Genomic DNA, 21,711 nt, shown 5'->3' with positions numbered 1-21,711 from the left:
ATACTGTTTTTTCCTATACATACATTCATGTGATAAAGTTTAATTTATAAATTAGACACAGCAAGACTAACAATAATAATTAATAATAAAATAGGACAATTATAACAATATCCTGTAATGAAGGTTATATGTATGTCTCTCTGGCCCTGTCTCTGTCTCTCTCAAAATATCTTATTGTAGTATACTCATCCTTCTTTGTGATGATGTGAGATTCCTACATGATGAGATGAAATGCAGGGAATGAAGTGTGGGGCATTGTAATGTCGCATTAGGCTACTGTTGGCCTGATGATACATCAGAAGAAGATCATCTGCTTCAGGACTGCAGTTGACCACAGGTAACTGAAAGCACAGAAAGCAAAACTGTGGACAAGGGGGTTACTGCTGTATATAGAGTTATGGTAAATTCGGAGGTCTTATATCTTTTTCTTTTCCTCAAGTAAGAAGAAGAAATTTTTCTAAAGCCAAAAATGGGTATGCATCACTGGTCAAGAATAAAATTTCAAAGCAAATTTGCTGATGGCTGTGATGAATTGAAAAGGCTCAAGTTAAGCTGTCAAAATATCCAACTGTCACCAGCTGATTCTTCAACAAGTGTTGACTGCAATCACAGCAGCATGTACATTGAAAGCAATGTTTCTCAAATCCACACAGTACAACTCGAAGACAATAAAGTATGATGGTACATCGCTCAGGTCTTCAGTGGGTTTTATAGAGTAAAAGTTTGCAAAATAATTTTGACTTCCAGCATACCCCAGCATAAATTTGAAACAAAATGTAGTGAACATGTATCATAGCCCCTCAGATTTTTTCAACAGTAATTGAACTATTTTTGAGGAAACATACACAAACAATATTTAAATATAATAATAAAAGGGCATTAACATTTGCATCCATATGCTATTCTATTGCTGGTCAGAGAGAAGCTACTAGAAGCTTATTATATCCTGGACTCTTGACATCATCATTAGTAGGTCAACTAGAGTGTGTGCACGGTGACAGTGGAGACTTTGTTTGGTTAACTGCTTATCTCCAGGACCTAGAATAGTGCTTGGCACATACTAGGTGCTCAATAAATATTTGTTGAATGAATAGAGTAAGAAGTTCGATGCAAGGGCACCTGGGTGGCTTATTTGGTTAAGTGTCTGCCTTCAGCTCAGGTCATGATCCCAGAGTGCCCAGATGGAGCCCCATGTCAGGCTCCCTGCTTGGTAGGGAATCTGCTTCTCCCTCTGTCCCTCACCCTGCTCGTGCTCTCTCTCTCACTCTCTCTCTCAAATAAATATAATCTTAAAAAAAAAAAAAAGAAAGGTCGATGCAAAATTAAACTTAGCTTACTATCAGAACTCAAAGAATTCAGATATATATATTACTTGAATAATTGGTCCTAAGGCTTGAATCTTGAATAATTGGTTGAATACTTGAATAATTGGTCCTAAGGCTGAATAATTGGTCCTAAGGCTGAAATCTTTATGCAACAACTAAAGAAAAATATACATTTTTGTGGCTGTCTCTATTTTTTATTTTTGTATGATATCCTCATACAAATGAGTGCAATGAAAATATATCACTAGTAAAATACTGAGCAAACACAATAAGAGAAGAAATATTTAAATGTGTAGATCAGGGGCCTATAACCTATGGCTTTTGGGCCAAATCCAACCATGCCCATTAATTTATGTATTGTCTATGTTCTGGGTTTTTTTAAGATTTTATTTATTTATTTGAGAGAGAGAGAGCATGAGTGGGGGGGTAGAAGGAAAAGTAGGCTCCTTGCTAGGCAGGGAGCCCAATGCAGGGCTCAATCGCAAGACCCTAAGATCATGACCTAAGCCAAAGGCAGACGCTTAACTGACTGAGTCACATAGGTGCCCCTGTCTATGTTCTCTTGAGCTACAATGGCAGAATTAAATATCTGCAACAAAGATGATACGGCATACAAAACTGAAAGTATTTACTATCTGGCCTTTCTTTGGAAAAAGTCTACCTGCCCCTGGTGTAATTCAATTTTGATATTCTACCAATTAAGTTAGTAAAAAAAAAAAAAAAGTAATGACAGTACTCATAGTTATGAAGTAGATATGACATGGGAAGAAAACCAAAAAGTAGTTATGAAGTGACATTGAGCTGTTAACATCACAAGAGAGAGAATCAGACACAATGTGCCTCCGATGAGAGCGTAAGCTACCCCCTGTAGCAAGACTAGTTATGAAGTGTCAAGAAAGTAGTTACAAAGTGTCAAGAAAACCAAAGGAGTATAGGCTCTTATAAAAGCTATTGCTTTTATATGGATGCAAGCAGGCATATCCCATGAACCCAGAACTCACTACAAAGAGTGCACCTTGAAAGCCATGTTTAATAACCCCATACAAATTGTAAGTTTTAAGACATAATCTTTTATTGCAAACGGTTTAGAGTTACAGTAAAAAAAAAAAAAAGGGCAGCAAATTCTAGAATTCGCTTTTATTACACTTAGATTTTTTAGCATCCTTAGCTATGGTGAAAGTACAAATGTTTTCAGCTAAGAAAATGAATCACTTTTTGTTTTGGAGTTTCTCCCCCTAAAGAAAAGTAAGCACCTTTGAGAAGTATCTTCTAAATATCACAAGAAGGCATCAGTTTTCATGTCGCAATTAGTTTTTAAGCCTATTCGTATTTGTAAAATAAAATACAAACACACAAAGTGACACAAAACAAACATATAAGGTAAAAACATCTTACGGCAGGCAGAATTCTAAAGACCTTCCCCCAGGATTCTAGCCCCCTGGTTATTCAAACAAACACCAACACAGGTACTGCTGTGAAGGGGCTCTGAAGACGGAATTCAGTTTACTCATTAGCTGGCCTTAGAATAGGGAGCTTACCCTGGGTTATCATGGTGGGACCAACGTAATCCCATGAGCCCTAAAAGGACAGAAGAGGAACGCAGAAGAGTTGCAGAAGAAGCAGGAGTCATCCGAGAAATAAAAGGATTCCACCCACTGTTGCTGTTTGCAGATGGGGAGGACAAGGTTAAAGGAACGTAGGTAGCCTTGACACGTTCAGAGAGTCTCTTGGCGGACAGCCAGCAAGGAGACAGGATCCTCAGCTCTGCAGCCACAAAGAACTGAATGCTGCCAAAAGGCTCAATGACTTTAGAGCCTCCAGCGTGAGAGGCCCGCTGACCAAGAGCGAGATTTCAGCCTTGTGAGACCACATCAGAGAATCCAGTCAAGCTCACCTGGACTTCTGCGAAATAGTAAATTTTGTGGTTTTAAGCCACCCGTTTTTTCAGTCATTTGTTACGGCAACAATAGGAAATTAAGACAACGCCCCTGAAACCCTCATCCGAGTTAAGAACTAGAGCTTTACCCACCCCACCCCCCTAGAGACCCTCCATGGGCCCATCCCAAACACAGCTGCCTCTTCACAGTAATGGCTGCCTTGCATTTTATAGTCCTGTCATGAACATAAGCCCCAGACATCATCTGTAGTCTGACCCAATTTTTTTAAAAAATCAACATGTCTGGGCACCTGGGTGGCTCAGTTGGTTAAGCGTCTGCCTTCGGCTCAGGTCATGAGCCGAGGGTCCTGGGATCAAGTCCCCCATCTGGCTCCCTGCGCAGTGGGGAGTCTGCTTCTCCCTCTGCCCCTCCCCCCTGCCCATATCGCTCTCCCTCTCTCTCTCTCTCTCACAAAAATAAATAAATAAAAATCTTAAAAAATAATAAAATAAAATAAAATAAAGTAAAATAAAAAATCAACACGTCTGTCAAGTCACTTTGATCACCAGTGTCCCTTGCTACCCGCTTCTTCTTTCAGTGCATATGTGGGAGACCACAGGTGATTTAAACTGCAGGGTTTCCCTCTTTCTGGATATCCTCGATTGCACGTTCGCAGTGAAGTTCAGCAAGCTTCTCTGCTCTTTCTATTTCCTGCAAACTGGCCACGGGCTCCAGAGCCTTCATCAATTTCAGATTTGATCCCTTGGGCCAGACTACAGGTGGTAGCATAAGCTTTCATCAGGAGGCACATCATGTCTGATTTTCTCTCTTGGGATGTTAACAGCTCCATGCCTAGATCTGTCTCATGTATGTTACAAAATAACTATAATTCTATCCGTTCTTTTTATTCATTGGAATACTTTTATAAAAAGATGTTTCTCACCAGTGGAGCAGTTCATACGAGAAAGACTAAATGCTTGGTTCTTTCTCTTTTTCTTTTTCTAAAACCAGTTTTCAAAACAATAAATCCATTCCTTATCATCTTTCAAAAATGACTGATTATTTTTTTAATTATGAACTTAAGGATTTAAATGTATTTGATGAGGTTCACACTAGAGCAATTAAAATCTTTATTAAAGCTCAAATGGTCCCATCCTAACTCTAATGGTTTCCTTGAAATTTGGCATACAAGTTCCTGCAAGCTCCTTTTGTGCATATCTTGCCTCAGAACCTGGAAGCAACCATTTCTCCTAGTAGCCCTGGATTCCTATAGCGGGAAATAATATTTCAACACCACAATCTAAGCAATTTTAAAATCTAGTTGGGATTAATGATATTTTTAAAAGTTGGAACAAGATCACTTGGCAACATACAGTTAGTGATGTTACTATGATTCACCAGCAAAGTTTCAAAAAAGATGTTAGAATATGAAGTTTGAACCCAACATGCAAGACAAATACATTTTACTCTTTTGAAACAACCTGTGACCATCTGACAAGACAACATTGGAGATAGCTGAGATTTTTTTAATGACTGTTGACCATTTTATAATTTCAGAAAACAATACGTATTTTCACTAACGAAACTTCAAACTGGCCCCCCAAAAAATCACTGACTCAGTCTCTCCAAATTGCAAATTTTATCATATAGGTATCCAGGAGGCTGGTAAAACTTACTCATGATCTGACTTAGGAACAAATTTCCTGTTACTCTTCTTTCAGTCTTTCCAAATCGTTTAATCAAAGGATGCTGGTTAAGTATGCAAGTGTAAGAGCCACAACTGTAGTCCTTAGTTAAACTCAATTTTAACCAAAATACTGTATCATCCATGTTATTCATGGTTGACCCCTAAGATTCTTTTCAAATCTGAAATTCTATGAATCCCTATATATTATAAATTCATTTCAGCAAACTTTTGTTAAAAAACTACTCTAGATACTTGCTACCTACTAGCAGAAGGGAACAAAATGGATAAAATGAAAAAGTAAAGTGACTGCCCTCAGGAATTGTAATTATAATGTACAGAAATGTAATCTAATATTAAAATAAATTATAGGTAAGTATTAAATTATTAAAAATCCTATCCCAGAAATATATATATACCATATATAGTACAAGGGAAGTAAAATAAAAACAGTAGAATATAGAACAGTATGCATATTTTGATACAAATTGGCTTTTTTAAATGAAAGTATCATACAAGTCACCAGTCTAAAAGAAGATAAACCAAAATGTTAACAATATTTTTATGATTTTAAATATTTTAAGGTTGTAGTGATTCTTAATAAATTTTTAAATGTTAATGTCTTAATTTTAATAAAACATATTTAAATGTATAAAAATAAATAAGTCAGAGAAAGATGAATACCATATGATTTCACTCATTTGGAATTTAAGAAACAAAATAGATGAACATGGGGAAAAAAGAGAGAGGCAAACCATAAAATAGACTCTTAAGTATAGAAAACAAACTGAGAGTTGCTGGAGGGGAGGTGGGCGGGGAGAATGGGTTAAATGGTTGATGGGTATTAAGGAGGCACCTGTTGTGATGAGCACTGGGTGTTGTATGTAAGTGATGAATCACTAAATTCTACTCCTGAAACCAGTACTACACTATATGTTAACTAACTAGAATTTAAATAAAAACTTGAAAAATAAATATTTAAAATAAATAAAATTTAAATAAAATATATTTAAACGTATAACATGTTCCACACAAAACTTGTATACAAATGTTGATAACAACATAATTCCTAATAGCTGAAGGTACAAACAACCTAAATATCCATCAACTGAAGAACAGATAAACAAAATGTGGGATAGCCACAAAATGGAATATTATTCTACAATAAAAAGCAATGAAATAGTGATACACTACAATATAATGAACTTTGAAAGCATTACACTAAGTTAAGGAAGATAATCGCAAAAGGCCACAATTCATATGCTTCAATGTATGTGATACGTCCAGACTAGACAAATCCATGGAGACAGAAAGTAGATGAGTGGTTGCCGGTGACTGGGAAAAGAAAGGAATGGGGAGTGACGGCCACTGGGCACTGGGTGTCTTTGCAGGGTGGTGAAAATGCTCTGGAATTAGATAGTAGTCATAATTGCACAACTTGTTCAAATACTAAAAACCACTGAAATTTACACTTCAAAGAGGGGAAGATTTTATGGTAGTGAATTAGATCTCCATTAAAATATTTGTAAATATGCATAATGTGGATAATAACATAATTCATTCAACAGATGAGTAGTTTTTTTAGAAATCTATACAAATAAGAAGGTGGAAGGAACCAGGAAAGTCTATAAAAGGAGTTGGCATTTGTGTGGGGTCTTAGCTGCAGAAGCAGGGGGGCAACATCTGCCCAAATTTTAGCAAGCATGACAAATTTTTTTTTATTTTTTTTATTAACATATAATGTATTATTTGTTTCAGGGATACAGGTCTGTGATTAAGCATGACAAATTATTAAAGCTAATGTTATTATAGCAATAAGGACTTGGCTAACACAATCCATAACGTATTTATTTATTTACTTACTTACTTTTTAACTTAAATTCAATTAATCAACATATAGTGTACTATTAGTTTCAGAGGCAGAGGTCAGTGATTCATCAGTCTTATATAACACCCAGTGCTCATTACATCACGTGCCCTCCTTAATGCCCATCACCCAGTTAGTTACCCCAACCCCCCACCCCCTCCAGCAACCCTGTTTGTTTCCTATGATCAAGAGTTTCTTGTGGTTCGTCTCCCTCTCTGATTTCATCTTGTTTTATTTTTATTTCCCTTCCCCTATGCGGCTCTGTTTTGTTTCTTAAATTCCACATATGAGCAAAATCATATGGTAATTGTCTTTCTCAGATTGACTTATTTCATAATGTTTTAAACTAACAAGGATTCACTTTTAAGCCAGATCAACTAGAGGCTAAAACATTCTGCCAAATGTCAGGTATGGATAAGCCCCCAAAAGAATGAGGACTTTTGTAGACTGTACATGTATCCCTTAACCAAAATCTCTTGATTCTCCTTCAGCATTCCCTTCATTGCACCAGTAATGTTAAAATGATACCCATTTGGCAAGCCACAGCCTGCCAAGGGTAAGTACGCTTTTTATCTTTTGGAAATCACTTCATTTTGTATTAGCAGAACGTGCAGAAAAGCATGCCTTCTTCTTTATCACGTTAAGCACAGTGAGCCCTCGTCAGTCCAGCAGCTTTACTTAACCTAACTTGCCTGGAGCATAGCAGTCACATGTTTGTAATCTCATCCATCAAGGATGCACATATATCAATCACCTTTTATACAGTGTCAGAAAGAATGGAGAAAAGCTCTAATTTTGTCTTTTTTAATCAGTGTTGAGCTGAATTAAAGTTCAACACAGATTTGCACTTCTTTATTCACACAAGCAAAAGAGAATTGTTTTTCAAAATATTTTCAGAAAATGTGCCCATTTAAAGACTGATTTACAAACCTAGAGGTCATGGATGGTATACGCAAAGCACTGAAACATTACCAAATACGCCTGCTCAGCTATTACAACGTAAATACAAATGTACTTTCAAAGGTAGATTTTTCAAAGAAAGGATGCCTTTTTGTAATCATTGGCCTAGCCAACAATTTTTGGGCAAATCCATTTCTCAAGCACATTGGATATTTATACCAGGTACACTCTGCAATTCATTTTCTGCTTTCTTTCCATCTTTTAATGGTTAATGTACATCCTTGCCTTGAATTGTAGACTGTCCAACACACAGAATTTGTTCTGACCTAATTTGTCATAGATCTATGTGCCACCATCCCATTTAACCAACATACTCATCTTTGAATGCTCTAAATATTATGAGAGAAACAACATTGGAAGGTACAGGGAATCTCTTAGGATAGCACTCAGAAGTCTTCAACTTAAGATTCTCCAAAGCCTCCCTCCATCATTTCTGGTTAAAGTCTTAAATCCTTAGCACGGTGCAAAACCAGCCATCATCTGGCCTCTGCCTAGCTTTCCTATTCCCCCTGTCTTGCCACTTTGACACTCCAGAATATAGTTGTACTTGCATTTACCAAATGTTTAATCTCGCTTCTCTATTTTTTTTTCATGTCCCTTTCTCTCTGCTAGGACATCTATCTCTTCCTGGTTCTCTGAATGATTCCTACCTTTTCAAGATTCAACATTGGAAAACCTCATTCAATTTCTTCCTCCTAGCTAGCTAGACTGAATCAGGTATGAAGGCCAATACTATGATCTTTTATCTTATTTTTCTTGTGCCCGAGATACTGCCTGAAACATAGTTAGTGTTTAGTATGTTTTTCTAAGTGAATTAATAATAAGCTGTCAAACATAAATATGGCAGCATATGTAGTTTGATCAGCAACATTGGGTCTGGAGCCTACTGGGCTCAACTACCTACTAACTATGTGTTTAGAACAAGCTTCTTAACTCTCTTTGACTTGATTTTCTCATTTATAAACTGAAACTGATATAAGTTGACTATAATTTTAAATAAGTTAAAATGAGAAACTGCTTAAAATAATGCTGAACACATTATAAATAATTCAAATATGTTCATTATTATTGATATTGTAATTATAATTACTAGTATTACAGGGTATATGCCAAGAATATAAAAACTTGGTTTCATTTTCTCAAGAGACTTAAAATTCTTTTTAAAAAAGAAAAAGGAGGGGCGCCTGGGTGGCTCAGATGGTTAAGCGTCTGCCTTCAGCTCAGGTCATGATCCCAGGGTCCTGGGATCGAGCCCCGCATCGGGCTCCCTGCTTGACGGGGAACCTGCTTCTCTCTCTCCCTCTACTGTTCCCCCTGCTTGTGCTCTCTCACTCTCTCTATCAAATAAATAAATAAAATCTTTAAAAAAAAAAAAAAAGGGCGCCTGGGTGGCTCAGTTGGTTAAGCGGCTGCCTTTGGCTCAGGTCATGATCCTGGAGTCCCTGGATCGAGTCCCGCATCGGGCTCCCTGCTCGGCAGGGAGTCTGCTTCTCCCTCTGACCCTCCCCCCTCTCATGTGCTCTCTCTCTCTCTCTCATTCTCTCTGTCTCAAATAAATAAATAAAATCTTTAAAAAAAAAAGAAAAAATGAAGAATGCTATAAAATATTGTAATTAATACAGGAAATGAACTCAACCATAGGATCCAAAAATTGCAAGCTCGCAAAAGCTAAGAGTGAATTGTTGCAAGGTTAATGAAAACTAATTTTTTCCACTCTATCTTCTAGAAACTATTTGAACAAAAATATGTTCACTTATTAGATTGTATCAGAAATAAACAAATTAGGAGTTCCTGGGAGGTGTAGTTGGTTGAGCCTCCAACTCTTGGTTTCCACTCAGTTCGTAAGATTCGGCCCTGCATCAGGCTCTGCACTCAGCATGGAATCTGCTTGAGATTCCCTCTCCCTCTGTACCTCCCACTCATGCTCTCGCTCTCTAAAATAAATAAATAAATCTTAAAAACAATAGACAAATTATTTTTTTTAAATATGCACTGTATATTGAATCCTTACCCCAAATAAACCTCACGCCTTGATTAGAGACTGAGAGCCCAGAGTCAAAACTAACCAGAATTCAGGGGCATCTGGGTGGCTCAGCCATTAAGCGTCTGCCTTCAGCTCAGGTCACGATACCAGAGTCCTGGGATCAAACCCTGCATCGGGCTCCCTGCTCTGCAGGAAGCCTGCTTCTCCCTCTCCCACCCCCCTTGCTTGTGTTCCCTCTCTCGCTGTGTCTCTGTCAAATAAATAAATAAAAATTTAAAAAAATAATCTTTTAAAAAAAAACTTACCAGAATTCAATGGTTTTTCTGTACTTTTTATAAAATCAAACAAAACATAAGCATCTAAGTGATGTTTTCACCTCCTAATATTATGCACATATTTTAATCTACGCTCAAAATCATTTAATTTAATCATTGCTCAAAATATTGTCAGAACTCATCTTTTGGAATGGCCTTCAGTGTTACTTCATGAACAATAGAAGAAAATCTAAAATTTTTGTTAAAACTAACTTTTTAATAAAATAGTATATGATCCATTCTATTCACTTGAATCGACCACACAGAAAGTAAAAGCCTACCTAACTGGCACATACCTTTTGTCACAAGTGCTATAAATACTTTATGTAAATACACAGATTGACTACAAATGAGTACTAGCTATTTCCAATTTTCAAATCCTCAAAGGAATATTCAAATAATGTTCACAGACCTTGGAACAATGTTGGGGAAGTTGAAAAACTTGTCAAAGAGACATCTATTATTCAGAGATTAAAAATTCAGATAAGATTATCTTAAGGAAAATCATGCTCATTACTTTCCATTCATACTGTATATGTTTCTCTGTATATACATGTGAGGAGATGTTAACAAGGATTAGAGAGTACAGTAAATCATTTTTTCAAATTCTGCTCTGCTCCTCCATACCAGTTCCTTCCCACTGGCTCCATCCTGACTGGCCCATTCCTTGCAAGAAGATGATAGTATCACTCCATGAACATAGGCTTAACCATGTGACTTGTGGTGGCAGATGAAATGTGGGTAGAAGTGATATTGGCCACTTCTGAACAAAGTATTTTAAAAGCTATTGTTTGGTTCTACCATTGGGCTATTCTCTCTACTTCTTCAGAGCAAAGAAGACATGGGACAGAGAGCTCTAGCCACACCATATTAAATGTGTTACACAAATGAGAAACACATTGTTGTTAATGTAAGCCTCTGAGATTATAAGGTTGTTTGTTACGGCATCATAATGGTCTAAACTGACAAAGATAGCACTTTATGAGGGGGTCAAAGGGAACAAAAGTGAATGGATAATTTGAAAGCTAAACCAATTTCACGATGGCTTTAATATTGAGGATCCATGGCCCTCCTCTCTCTCTGAGCCCCAAGGAACAATTATTATTATTTACACCAAACAGTTTACCTCTGTATGGTAGAATATACACTAATATTCTCCCTAAATAAGCAAGTAACGAAAAGCAGATGGCATGTCGTGATTGTCATAAATGGATGCTGTGGAAAGTGGGAGGTAAAAATAAACACCCATCCATATCAGGATCAGTGATGTCATTGCTATGAAGCATTTGCTACGTAAATGGAAGGGCGAATCAACAGATCTGGGATAAAATGAAACTCGGAAAGCGCACTAATGAGGATTGCGCTTGCTGTAGTGCTAGAGTGTTCTTTAAAAGTTATTTCTCAAAGCTGAAAGAAATTAGGATGTCAAAGTCGTTGGGTATTTACCACAGAGAATCCTGAAACACAGTAAAACAAAAACAGATTATGATGGCTGAGTAAACACTGTGGATGACCCTACAGTCACATTTAGGATGCTAAATACACTGAAACTGTCCAAAGGAAGATTCTGAAGGTGGTAGACTGAGCCAAAATTTACAGCTAAGTAGATCAGCCTGCTGAGTTTGAATATTTTTTAGGAATATTGATATGGGCCAAATAAAAATAAGAAAAGACAAACTTTTTTTTTAAGTACCACTGACATTTTAAGGTTTGAGAAAGGTAAAAATAAAACTGCATACACTGAACTTGAGTTCTGCTTCAGACCTTATCAGATTTAAGAGAAATTTGTTTGCCAAGAAGATATAATCAATAAAAGGATGAAGCATCAAAGGCAAACATATAAGTTCTTCGTTGAATGTATTTAAGGAAAAAGTTTGCAAGCACAAACATGTCTGTCCTCTTTTCAAGTTTGAGATTGCTAACACTGAGCAGGAACAGATGGTTCAGATAGGGTTTGTCATGCCCAGTGAAACGAGAACTGTAAACACTCAGTTCATGTGCCAAGGATCCTCACTCAAAAGAATTTCATAGAATTTCACCGTTAAATCCCTAAAATATTAAACACGTTCTCCACATTACTTAGATTTATTCAATACAGTTTCATAGGTTTATACCAATTCTATTTCTCCAAAAACATCTAAATGCTAAATAACAGCCACTAATCCTTAAGGTGAGAAAGTCATGCCAACAGCCCCTGGCCACGAAAGCACGTGAGCCTTGGCATCAAGCAATAACATCAAGGAGAAGGTTGTCCCTAGGGTATCTGCATTCCTTTTCCTCTTCCCAAGTTCTGACCCCTTTCCCACTTCTACCCACCAGGGGACCAGGGTGACCTCCACCGTGTAGTTTCCCCTGAGCTACTCCCCTTCTTCTCCCCTCACTTCGTTCTCACAACCATCCTCATCACAAGCAATGGTATTTGAAGTATTGATTATATTCAGCTTTCTCCAATAAAAGTGGGGAGGGGGTTCCCTGAATCCCTGAAGAATCTCTGGCTGGAGAGTGCTTAGAGGAAGGGATGAAGTAAAGATTACTACCCCTGCTTCTAGATCAAGGCTAAAGAAGAATAAAGCCAGCCTTGTTGAGTGCCATGTTGGATGCTTTGCTTCCTTTTTCTGATATAGTCTTTGCAATAATAACACTGAGGGTGGGTGTTACTGATGCTATGTTACATAAGAAGAAACTCACCTGGGGAATTATTAAGTACCATGCTCATCCTTTAGCTGAGGATGAAGAAAAGCTGAAACCCAGGCCTCCTGATTCCTGCTCTGGTGCTCTCTATCCATGGGTCCAAGCTGAGGCAGCCCTTCCCCGTGGCAGCTTCCAACACACTAATCATGCCTTACATTCCCCATCCCCTACATTTCACCAGCATCCTCTTGCACAGGGAGGAACATGGCTTTTATAGAAGTACATTCATCCTGTGTAAAATTTATTGGATCCTCTAATTCAGAGTTAGTTACAGAAAAAAAAAAAAATCACAGTGTAACAACATTATATTTAATGAGGTGTACATTTTTTCCATTCTTCCCTTGGTATTTTAGACACTGTTCTCCTAGGTAGAACACCAGCTTTTACCCCATGTTCATGGGTTTGCAGTTTATTTGGTCATAGTTAATGCTGAGATCATGTGCCTATGAAACAGTGTCTGCCAATGTCACCTTACAGTTAAAATACTGGCCAAAGTATTATTTGGACCCTTAAGAAATAGAAGAAATAGAACTCTCAACATACAAACATTAGCTGGGAGATGGAGTTCGTACAACTTCCTTGTGCCTTGGAAATTCGCTAAGTTGACTGAATCTTCCTAGACCAGGAGAAGAGAGCCAGGACTGGTTGAAAATGCTGACTTTCTACAAGCTAATCCTAGCTGGGGAATATAAATGAGACCACATAGAAAACTCTTTTCCTGCCCATTCTGGTTCCTTTCAGACCTCCAAATTCATTGCTCTTGCAATGAAACCTCCTTATACTCATGAGGCGTTTTCTAAGTATCCTGAGACTTCAAATAAAATGTGCAGCTGGTTAAAGGTTTGCTTTTCCTGTCTCCTGATAGAAATTTATATCTGGGACACCATCTGGGTGAGACACAAGCGATTAGGGTGGTAGCTCTAAGCTCCCTGCTTAGCAATTTTACTAGATGTTATATTCTTTTTACCATGATATTCAGCATGTTCCAGGAGATTTTGGCAAGTAATCATTCCCTTTCCACTAGAGTTATGAAATGCAGGTAGGCTTTGAATGGACACAGTAGGGGAAAAAAGCTAAAAAGTCAAATTCTTTCAGGTGAGCCTCATTTCCCCCCCTGACTTCCAGCTGCCATCTCCCAGGAAAACTGTTGGCCCTAAAGATGTAATAAAATAACCCTTAAGTAATGTAAAACAAATCATTTAACAAAAATGAATTACTTAAAATAAAAATCAAGGACAAGGGGCGCCTGGGTGGCTCCATCGGTTAAATGTCTGCCTTGGGCTCAGGTCAGGATCCCAGGGTCCTGGGATCAAACCCCGCATGGGGCTCCCTGCTCGGTGGGAGGCCTGCTTCTCCCTCTCCCACTCCCCCTGCTTGTGTTCCCTCTCTTGCTCTGTCTCTCTCTGTCAAATAAATAAATAAAACCTTTAAAAAAAAAAAAATCAAGGACAGAACATACACAGTTTCAAAATTAAAATGCTGAATGTAAACATCACTGAGACTGTCCTGGTCCCCAAACAGGGTGGGGCATGTAAAGGCAGCAAGCACCAATGCCTTCATCGCTTGGCAAACTTCCTGGCTGGCTTCAAACTGCTTTGGCACTTCTAATTTTGCATCCAGAGTAATTGTCTCATTCCCTCTTCACCACTGCTACCAATTGTACATGCTGGGCTTCCCCCGAGGCATCTCTGGCCCCACCTCAACAAAATTGCATGAGGGTGAAGAAACAGAAACCAAGGGTGCCGGGGTGGCTCAGTTAAGCCTCCAACTCCTGATTTCACCTGAGGTCATGATTTCAGGGTGGTGGGATCAAGCCCTGGGTCAAGCTCCCCGCTCAGCATGGAGTCTGCTTCTCTCTCTCTCTCTCTCTCGCCCCTCCCCCCCACTTGAGCACTTGCTCTTGCTCTCTCTAAAATAAATGAATAAATCTTTAAAAGAAAAAAAAAATAGAAACTGCTCTCCTCTCTTCAAGCAGCTTAGCAAATTTTTCTTTTCTCGTCCCACCTTGCCATGGTACTGGGCCAAGTCTTCAAATATTAACATAGTTTTTTTAACAAATAATTTTAACATTTCTTTGAACCCATTCTCTTCTGCAAACTAAAATTTCTATATCTGCGGATCTTCAATAACCATGATAAATTACCCCCTTGGTTTAAGTGATTTTTATGACTACTTGCCTTTACTCACCAAAAGAAAAGGCAAGATTTTAGAATGATTTCCCCAGAACACTACCTTCCTTCCTCACTCACTCTGCTATCAAAGACTTAGAAGCAAGTTCCAGTGGGGTCCTCATGAAAGAAATAGAAAAGCAACATGTGCCTCATTGACTCCCTATCTTATTATTTGGTCAACTGATTTAAATGGCATATTGTAAAGCCAGGCGTTGCGTACCTGAAGAGAAAATGAAGAACCAGCTCTTTTCGTTCTTTACCATAACAAACTGCTGGAAATTTAGAAGTTGAAAGAGACACGAATTTATTATCTTGCATTTCTTAGATTAGCAGTCCAATAAGAGCTTCACCAGGACAAAATCAAGGCGTCTGCAGGACTTGCATTCCTTCTAGAGGCTCTGAGAGTAAATCCATTTCTTTGCCTTTTCCAGCTTCTCAAGGCCACCCACATTCCATGACACATACTCCTTTCCTCCGTCTTCAAAGCCAGCAACATTGCATCTCTAACCATTCATGCTTCTGTAGTCACATCTCCCTTTCTCTGACCAGAGCCCGAAAAGATTCCCTGCTTTTAAAAAACCTATGTGATTTGCTTGGGCCACTTGGATAATCCAAGATAATTTCCCCATCTTCACATCCTTGATATCACATCTGCAAAGTCCTTTTTGCCACGCAAGATAAAACAAAGGTTCTGGGGATTAGGACACAGACATGTTTAGGAGGCCATGATTCTGCTTACCACACCAGCTCACAGTGCTTCATTCCCTCCAAAATCACAGGTTACTTGTTTTCCTTTGCAGTAAACCTAACTTCTCATAGGAATTCTCAAATCTGTCTCTAAATCCCATCTGTTTTCACATGCAAGATCCTCCATTTATTTCTTTGAACATTCAAAAGCTGTCAGTTGCAACTACCATAGTGTTTAATCTGTTGCACAATGTTTTTTTCCATTTGAAAGACATCTGAAGACGATTCTGATAAATTGCAGGTCCTTGTTAGTTCTCAGATGCTGTTTGTCTTATTTCCCCTGCACCTAGAAGACAGGCACATGTAAAGTATGGCCACGACAGACTCCACTGGGATCAACTTCACTCTTCCTAGAAGCAGGAAAACTTAGCTCATTGTATATGCTCTCCTTTCTTAATGTTGTTCAATTGTCTCTAAAATTTGGAGGTTTCTCTCTTAGCCATCTTTGAAAGTACAGAATTTACTAAATTTTTTAAGAATTAGATATTCCCAGACCTCACACTTTTTTTTTTTTAATCTTCATGGCCATTACCATAACAGAAAAAGAAAAACTTGTACTTTCATGATCAAAGCCCAGTTGATAAAATTATTTGGAGTCTACATACCAAATTTGTAGATACTCACTCTAAACAACAACAAAGGTAAAACTGACATTAGTCTTTGTACCATACTGTTACCACTGTGTTTTCCTACTGTTACATGTATTCTGTTCTAGGTTAGAGCTCCAAGCAAGCAGGAAATTCCTCTATGCTCTAAGATAAATATAAATGCCCTAGTGAGTGAAGCAAATATAAAGAAGTAAGCAATCATGTGCACAAAGAATGTGGAAATGATATTTGGATTCTCCGAAGTCCATACAGCTCTCAAACTTTTGGGCCTCAACATCCCTTTACATTCTGAAAAATTGCTGAGGAACCCAACAGGGCTTTGTTTATATGGGTTATGCCAATTGGTATTTCCTATATTAGAGATTTAAGTTCAGATTTTTTTAAATATTAATTTATTTGTTCTTAGGTAACAATAGTGAATCCATTAAATGTTAACATAAATGACATTTTTATGAAAAATAACTATAGTTTTCAAAAAAGAAACATAGTGAGAAGAGTAACATAGTCTTACATTTTTGCCAATCTCTTTAATGCATGGCTTAACAAAAAGCATCTGGACTCATATCTGCTGCTACATTCAATCTGCTGCAATCTGTAGTTTTAGTTAAAGTACACAAGGAAAATTCAGCCTCACACAGATAAATATAACTGGAAATGGGAGGAGCATTTTTAATAATCTTTTCAGATAATTACAGATATACAAAGGGTGTGAAGGAAAATATCTTATGTGGGTATATGTTAGGTAAGTACAACAATTAGTTCAAGCCATGTTTCCAGAAGAATAGTATGACAGTCCCAACATTGGCCATGACCAAGGAAAATGGTGGAGGAATCGTTATGGTGTATTTTTTAAAGATACTGACCCTTTGGAAAGCTATAACAACAAAAATAATTCTGGACATTAACAAAAAAAAAAAAGGATGCTAAAAGTAAATCACACAAAATTGTCCTTCCTCACCCAAAACTGACTCATACAACCTGGAATACTGTGAGCAATTCTGACTGCCGTATTTCAAAGGTAACATAGCTGAACTGGAGGCAATCCAAGGAGGTTAACCAAAATGCTTAAGAGAATGGAGGCATTTTCCTAAACAAGAGAGATTAAAAGAAGGAAAGAGGGTTGGAAGAATGAATGAGGTCCTGAAAATCATGGAAGGTATAGATAGCATAGAGAGTTATTTACCAAATCTGAGAGTTCTCAAACTGTCTTCAACTTGTGGAACTCATGAGTGGCACAATTTTAAAATATAAGTGCATTCAGAAAGGGTTTCTAGAGGAGTCACAATGTAGGATGGAACTTTGGAATGCATCTCTCTAATGTTTTGGGATGGCTGTTATAAAGGACAATCACGCCTGCCATTAATAAAATGCCCCTTGGTGTTGTCAAATAAATAATTATCCTACACCCATATCTGTATACTTTAACTACAAAGATTATTTTATGAGGATCCCTGGACTTTTCCATTCTTCCACCCTATAAAAAGGGTTTTCTACCTTTACCTAGTCTGTCTTCCTCTTTTCTGCCCTCCAAGGAGCTCTTATTTTTGCCAGACTGATCTTTTGGGGCTTTTGTAGGCAGAATCAGGCAGGTGGCAGAGGAGAAGAGTATAGGAAATTGCAGAGCTGGGATTGCAAGAGGAGTTTTCCCAGGCGAAGGGCATTTGAAAAATAAAGGTCCAGGTACACCTGCAGAGAATATGCACAGTTGATGGGAGAGGGGTGGGAAAAGGAATTTTTAAAAGCATTGCTTTTGAGAGATGTAATGGATTTAAGCTACCCTGAAGCTAATTTTGGTTTCAGTGCTGTGTTCTCTCAACCACAATATGCCCCAGACCTAACCACACCAGTCAAGACTTCACAAACATTCCCCTTGTGGGCTCATCCAATAGTGCCCTTCGGGATTTCTTGTTAAAACACCTAGAATTCTTAATTAATATTCCTGCTCTACCATGTGACTCTTTTCAGTATAAAGTGGTTAAATTAAACTCTTCAGAGGACCTCATAAGTTAGGTAAGTGGAGCACACAGAAGAATATGTCATCAGATGCCTTTCACTAAGTTAATTACAGATAAAACCAACGCGAAGTGGTTAGAAGCAGAGGTTAAAATTTCACTCACTTGGACTTTGCATAATAATGAATTAAACTGCTGGATGCTATTGGCATTCTGCTGGGAATAGAATTTGGAAAGAGAAAAACCAGCCAACGAGTGGCCTGATTTTGTTCTTGAACATAACTCAAGGTAACACAAACCCACCAAGATTTTACCTCCCTTTGATTTCAAATGGTATTTGTGATAGGAGCTGTGCAGATGACTAAGAATTTATATACGTTTTCTCAACCTAAGATACTTTCTCCATATGTGTATGGATAACAAATCACCTCAATACTTTATAACTCAGGCACTATGACAGCAAGGCAGTACCAATTCATTTCTTGAAAAATGAATGGATTCCACAAATCCAGAAATCACATCATCTTAAAAAGCAGCCAGTATTAGGGAGAGGGAATGAGAAGTGGGGGAGAGCAGAGAACACAATAGGAAAGAATCAGAGAACAGCGAGTGCTACAAACATACGGAAAATGGGATGAAAAGAACCATTTTTCTCTTGTCTCTACTGGGAAAAAATCAAATAAGCCCGCTTTAATGCATATACTTCACGTAAAATACATTTGCTATTTTTTAAGACTTCAAGTAACACATTCCTAAACTAAGGCCCCATCCAAACTCAGAACTCTTCATTAAACAGGCTTTGCGTTACATTGTCCATGAGAAAATTCTCCTTTGTATAACTATGTGGTTAATGCCTCCCATATTCCATGATAAGATTTTACAACCCCTTCCTTCTGGTGGTAGCACTTACACAATAAAAACAGTCAGACTCCAGAGGCTTGTTATTTTTCACTTTCCTTCTTACAACCACTATAAATTCTAGACCCTGATTTTTAATATGTTCCCCATTAAAATATATTAGCTAAAAACTCTAGGTACATTTAATAAAATAAGAAGGAAAAAAAAAAAATCCAGGTCCCTACCACACTCCCCTCTGGTAATGTGCTCTTTCCTTTCTCAAATACTGTGTCCTCCTAATTGTTTCAGAGGAGGAGGGAGAAGCTTTCATTGTTGTGCATGACTTGGAAATAAGAAAATTATTTCTGCAGACACCATCACCGCCTTCAGCCATCACTTTGCCCTGTGCACCCATGCACGAACAGTTTTCAACTGCAAGTATCTGCAACTTTGTGCATGAGGGGCCCTCTGGCTGCTGGAGTGTATTGGGCCCAGGAGCAGAGAGCAGGCCAGACCAGGTCAAAAGTGCTGGGGAGTCAAGGCCCCCTGGAGCAGCCCTCGACCACTGACTGACTGACAATAGAGGACCGTCTCTCCAGGGTCCTCGCCTTCAGGGGCGCCAACCCTGAGGCCGGATGTACCTGTGTAGCCTCTTAGGGCCCCGAGGGAATGAGCCTTGGTTGTCTGACAAGCTTACCTGCTCAGAAATGCTCCGCTTACTGGATTCCTTCCCTTCCCTGTCTCAATTCCCCAGCTCCCTTAAGGGCACTTCCTGGGGTTCTTTCCCAAGAGATTACTTGCTTTCACATCCTTATCTCAGGATCTGCTTCTAGGGGAACCTAACTTAAATCAGAGGGAATGCAGAACTTAAATCAGAGGGAATGCAGAACAGTGTTTACTAATTGGGAGGAAGAATCATCAAAAAAGTTTTAGGAACTGTTGATCTAAGGGAGGCAAATAGGAACAACTTCACTTTAATTCCAGTCTGTCTGTGATACTCATGCCAGAGCAAGGCAATTTAGAAACAAGGCGACCAGGATCCAGGAAAGCTTCAGAGAGGAGGTGACATTTCAAAGAGGCCTTGAAGGATGATGACAAGCTTAGCTGGGGCTGAAGTGTTTAGAGGACATCTGAGGCAGAGGAACCAACATAATCAAAACCAAGAAAACATGGTACCCTCAGGATGAGAAGGGAAACACTAGAGAGTGACTCGGGGCCTTGAATATGACACTAAATCCTGAGAACACAAATTTCATTCCTTGGGGAGAATGAACACATTGCAGTTCTTTAGAAACCTATAAGCAAATCATATAGGACAGATTTCTAGAAATAAGATAAATCGTATAAAATTTTCAAATTTCCTAAGTTTATGATAAAGCTAAATAAAGGCTTTTACTAGTTTAGACTATTCATGGCAGACCTATTTTTTGTATGTGTGTTTGCATAGATATACGCATATTAATATTAATGCTCTTCCATGAATAAAAATACAAAAAAATGTACACTATGGTTTCAGAGTCATGAAATGAATCTGCATATAAATAAGGACAAAGATATTCTGCAAAGGTGGTACTTTGCTGGTGTTGCCTATTGCAAGGAATAGCACCCCCACATGTTCTGTTTCCAATCTGGAAGTTCAGGACTCATGCTTACCATTTCCCCTCCTCCTCAGCAGCCATACCCATCCTATCCAAGTCCTGTCAATTTGATCTCCTAAATATCTCCTGGGTCTCTTCACTTTTCAATTGCTCATGTCACCACTTAGTGTCTGCCACTGTCAGCCCTCCCTGTAGAAGAGCAAGAGCAAACATCCTCCCTTGTGCTGCTTCATGCCATGCTCACAGCAGATCTTGTCCCTCCCCCCAGAGAAAGTCCTGCATCAGCTCCCACTGCACTTAGGATAAAGGCTCAGTGTGATGTGGCCTTGGCCCACCCACTCAGGCTCATCCATTGCAACCCCTTCACTCATTCTCAGGGACCCAGCAACCCCAGCCAACCTTCAGTTCCCCAGAAAAGCCCATGATCCCCAACATCTCAGGAGCTTTGCACATACAGCAGGTCCAGCTGGGATGACAATGTATCATTGGCAAGCCAACATTATGGGACCTGAAGACAGCCCATATCAATGCGGTGTATTCTTCTTCACAATTCATTTTCCTACACATTACCCCTTCAAACCACCCTAAAGTGTATTTATAACAAGAATGTATCATCCAAACATAACAGTAATGGCAGAACTGGTCTCAATAGTCTAAGATCATAGCAGTCACCTGCTTTATCTATTTCTGAAGTTCTTTTATCCATTTGTTCACCGCTATGTGATCCAAATCCAGATGACCCCCTAGTGCTGTGAAACAGACAGAGGCAAGTTCAATAGAATCTCATGAATGGACTCAGAAGTGTGCCACATGATGTTACCTTAAAGTCAGATTAGCCTGCATTATAGCTAGAATAAACTTTAAATTACTAAATATATATATTACATATGTATATATACACCTATCCTTTCCCAGATCCCCCTCCTTCTTTACCTATTTAACCCCCAATTCTCCTTTACTTCTCAGACCAACATCACTTTCTCAGGGAACATCACTTTCTCTTGATTCCCCAGATCAGGTCAGATCTTTGTGTTTGATATTCTCCCAATATTCTGCATTTTTCCTTCACCATATGCCATTATCCACCTGTGTGCTG

The 21,711-nt window shown here is 38.5% G+C and overlaps 1 pseudogene; it reads left to right on the top strand.

Annotated features, from left to right (window-relative positions):
- The first annotated feature begins 21,092 nt into the window (after positions 1 to 21,092).
- On the top strand, positions 21,093 to 21,429 carry LOC123834472 (ubiquitin-conjugating enzyme E2 D3-like; annotated as a pseudogene).
- Positions 21,430 to 21,711: the final 282 nt, after the last annotated feature.

This window comes from Mirounga angustirostris, unplaced genomic scaffold, assembly GCF_029215605.1.
Source record: "Mirounga angustirostris isolate CCGP_5_RB_7025 unplaced genomic scaffold, mMirAng1.0.hap1 SCAF_1, whole genome shotgun sequence".
Classification (NCBI taxonomy): Eukaryota; Metazoa; Chordata; class Mammalia; order Carnivora; family Phocidae; genus Mirounga; species Mirounga angustirostris.
The sequence above is the reverse complement of the archived record's forward strand: the minus strand, read 5'-3'. Positions and strand labels throughout refer to the sequence as shown.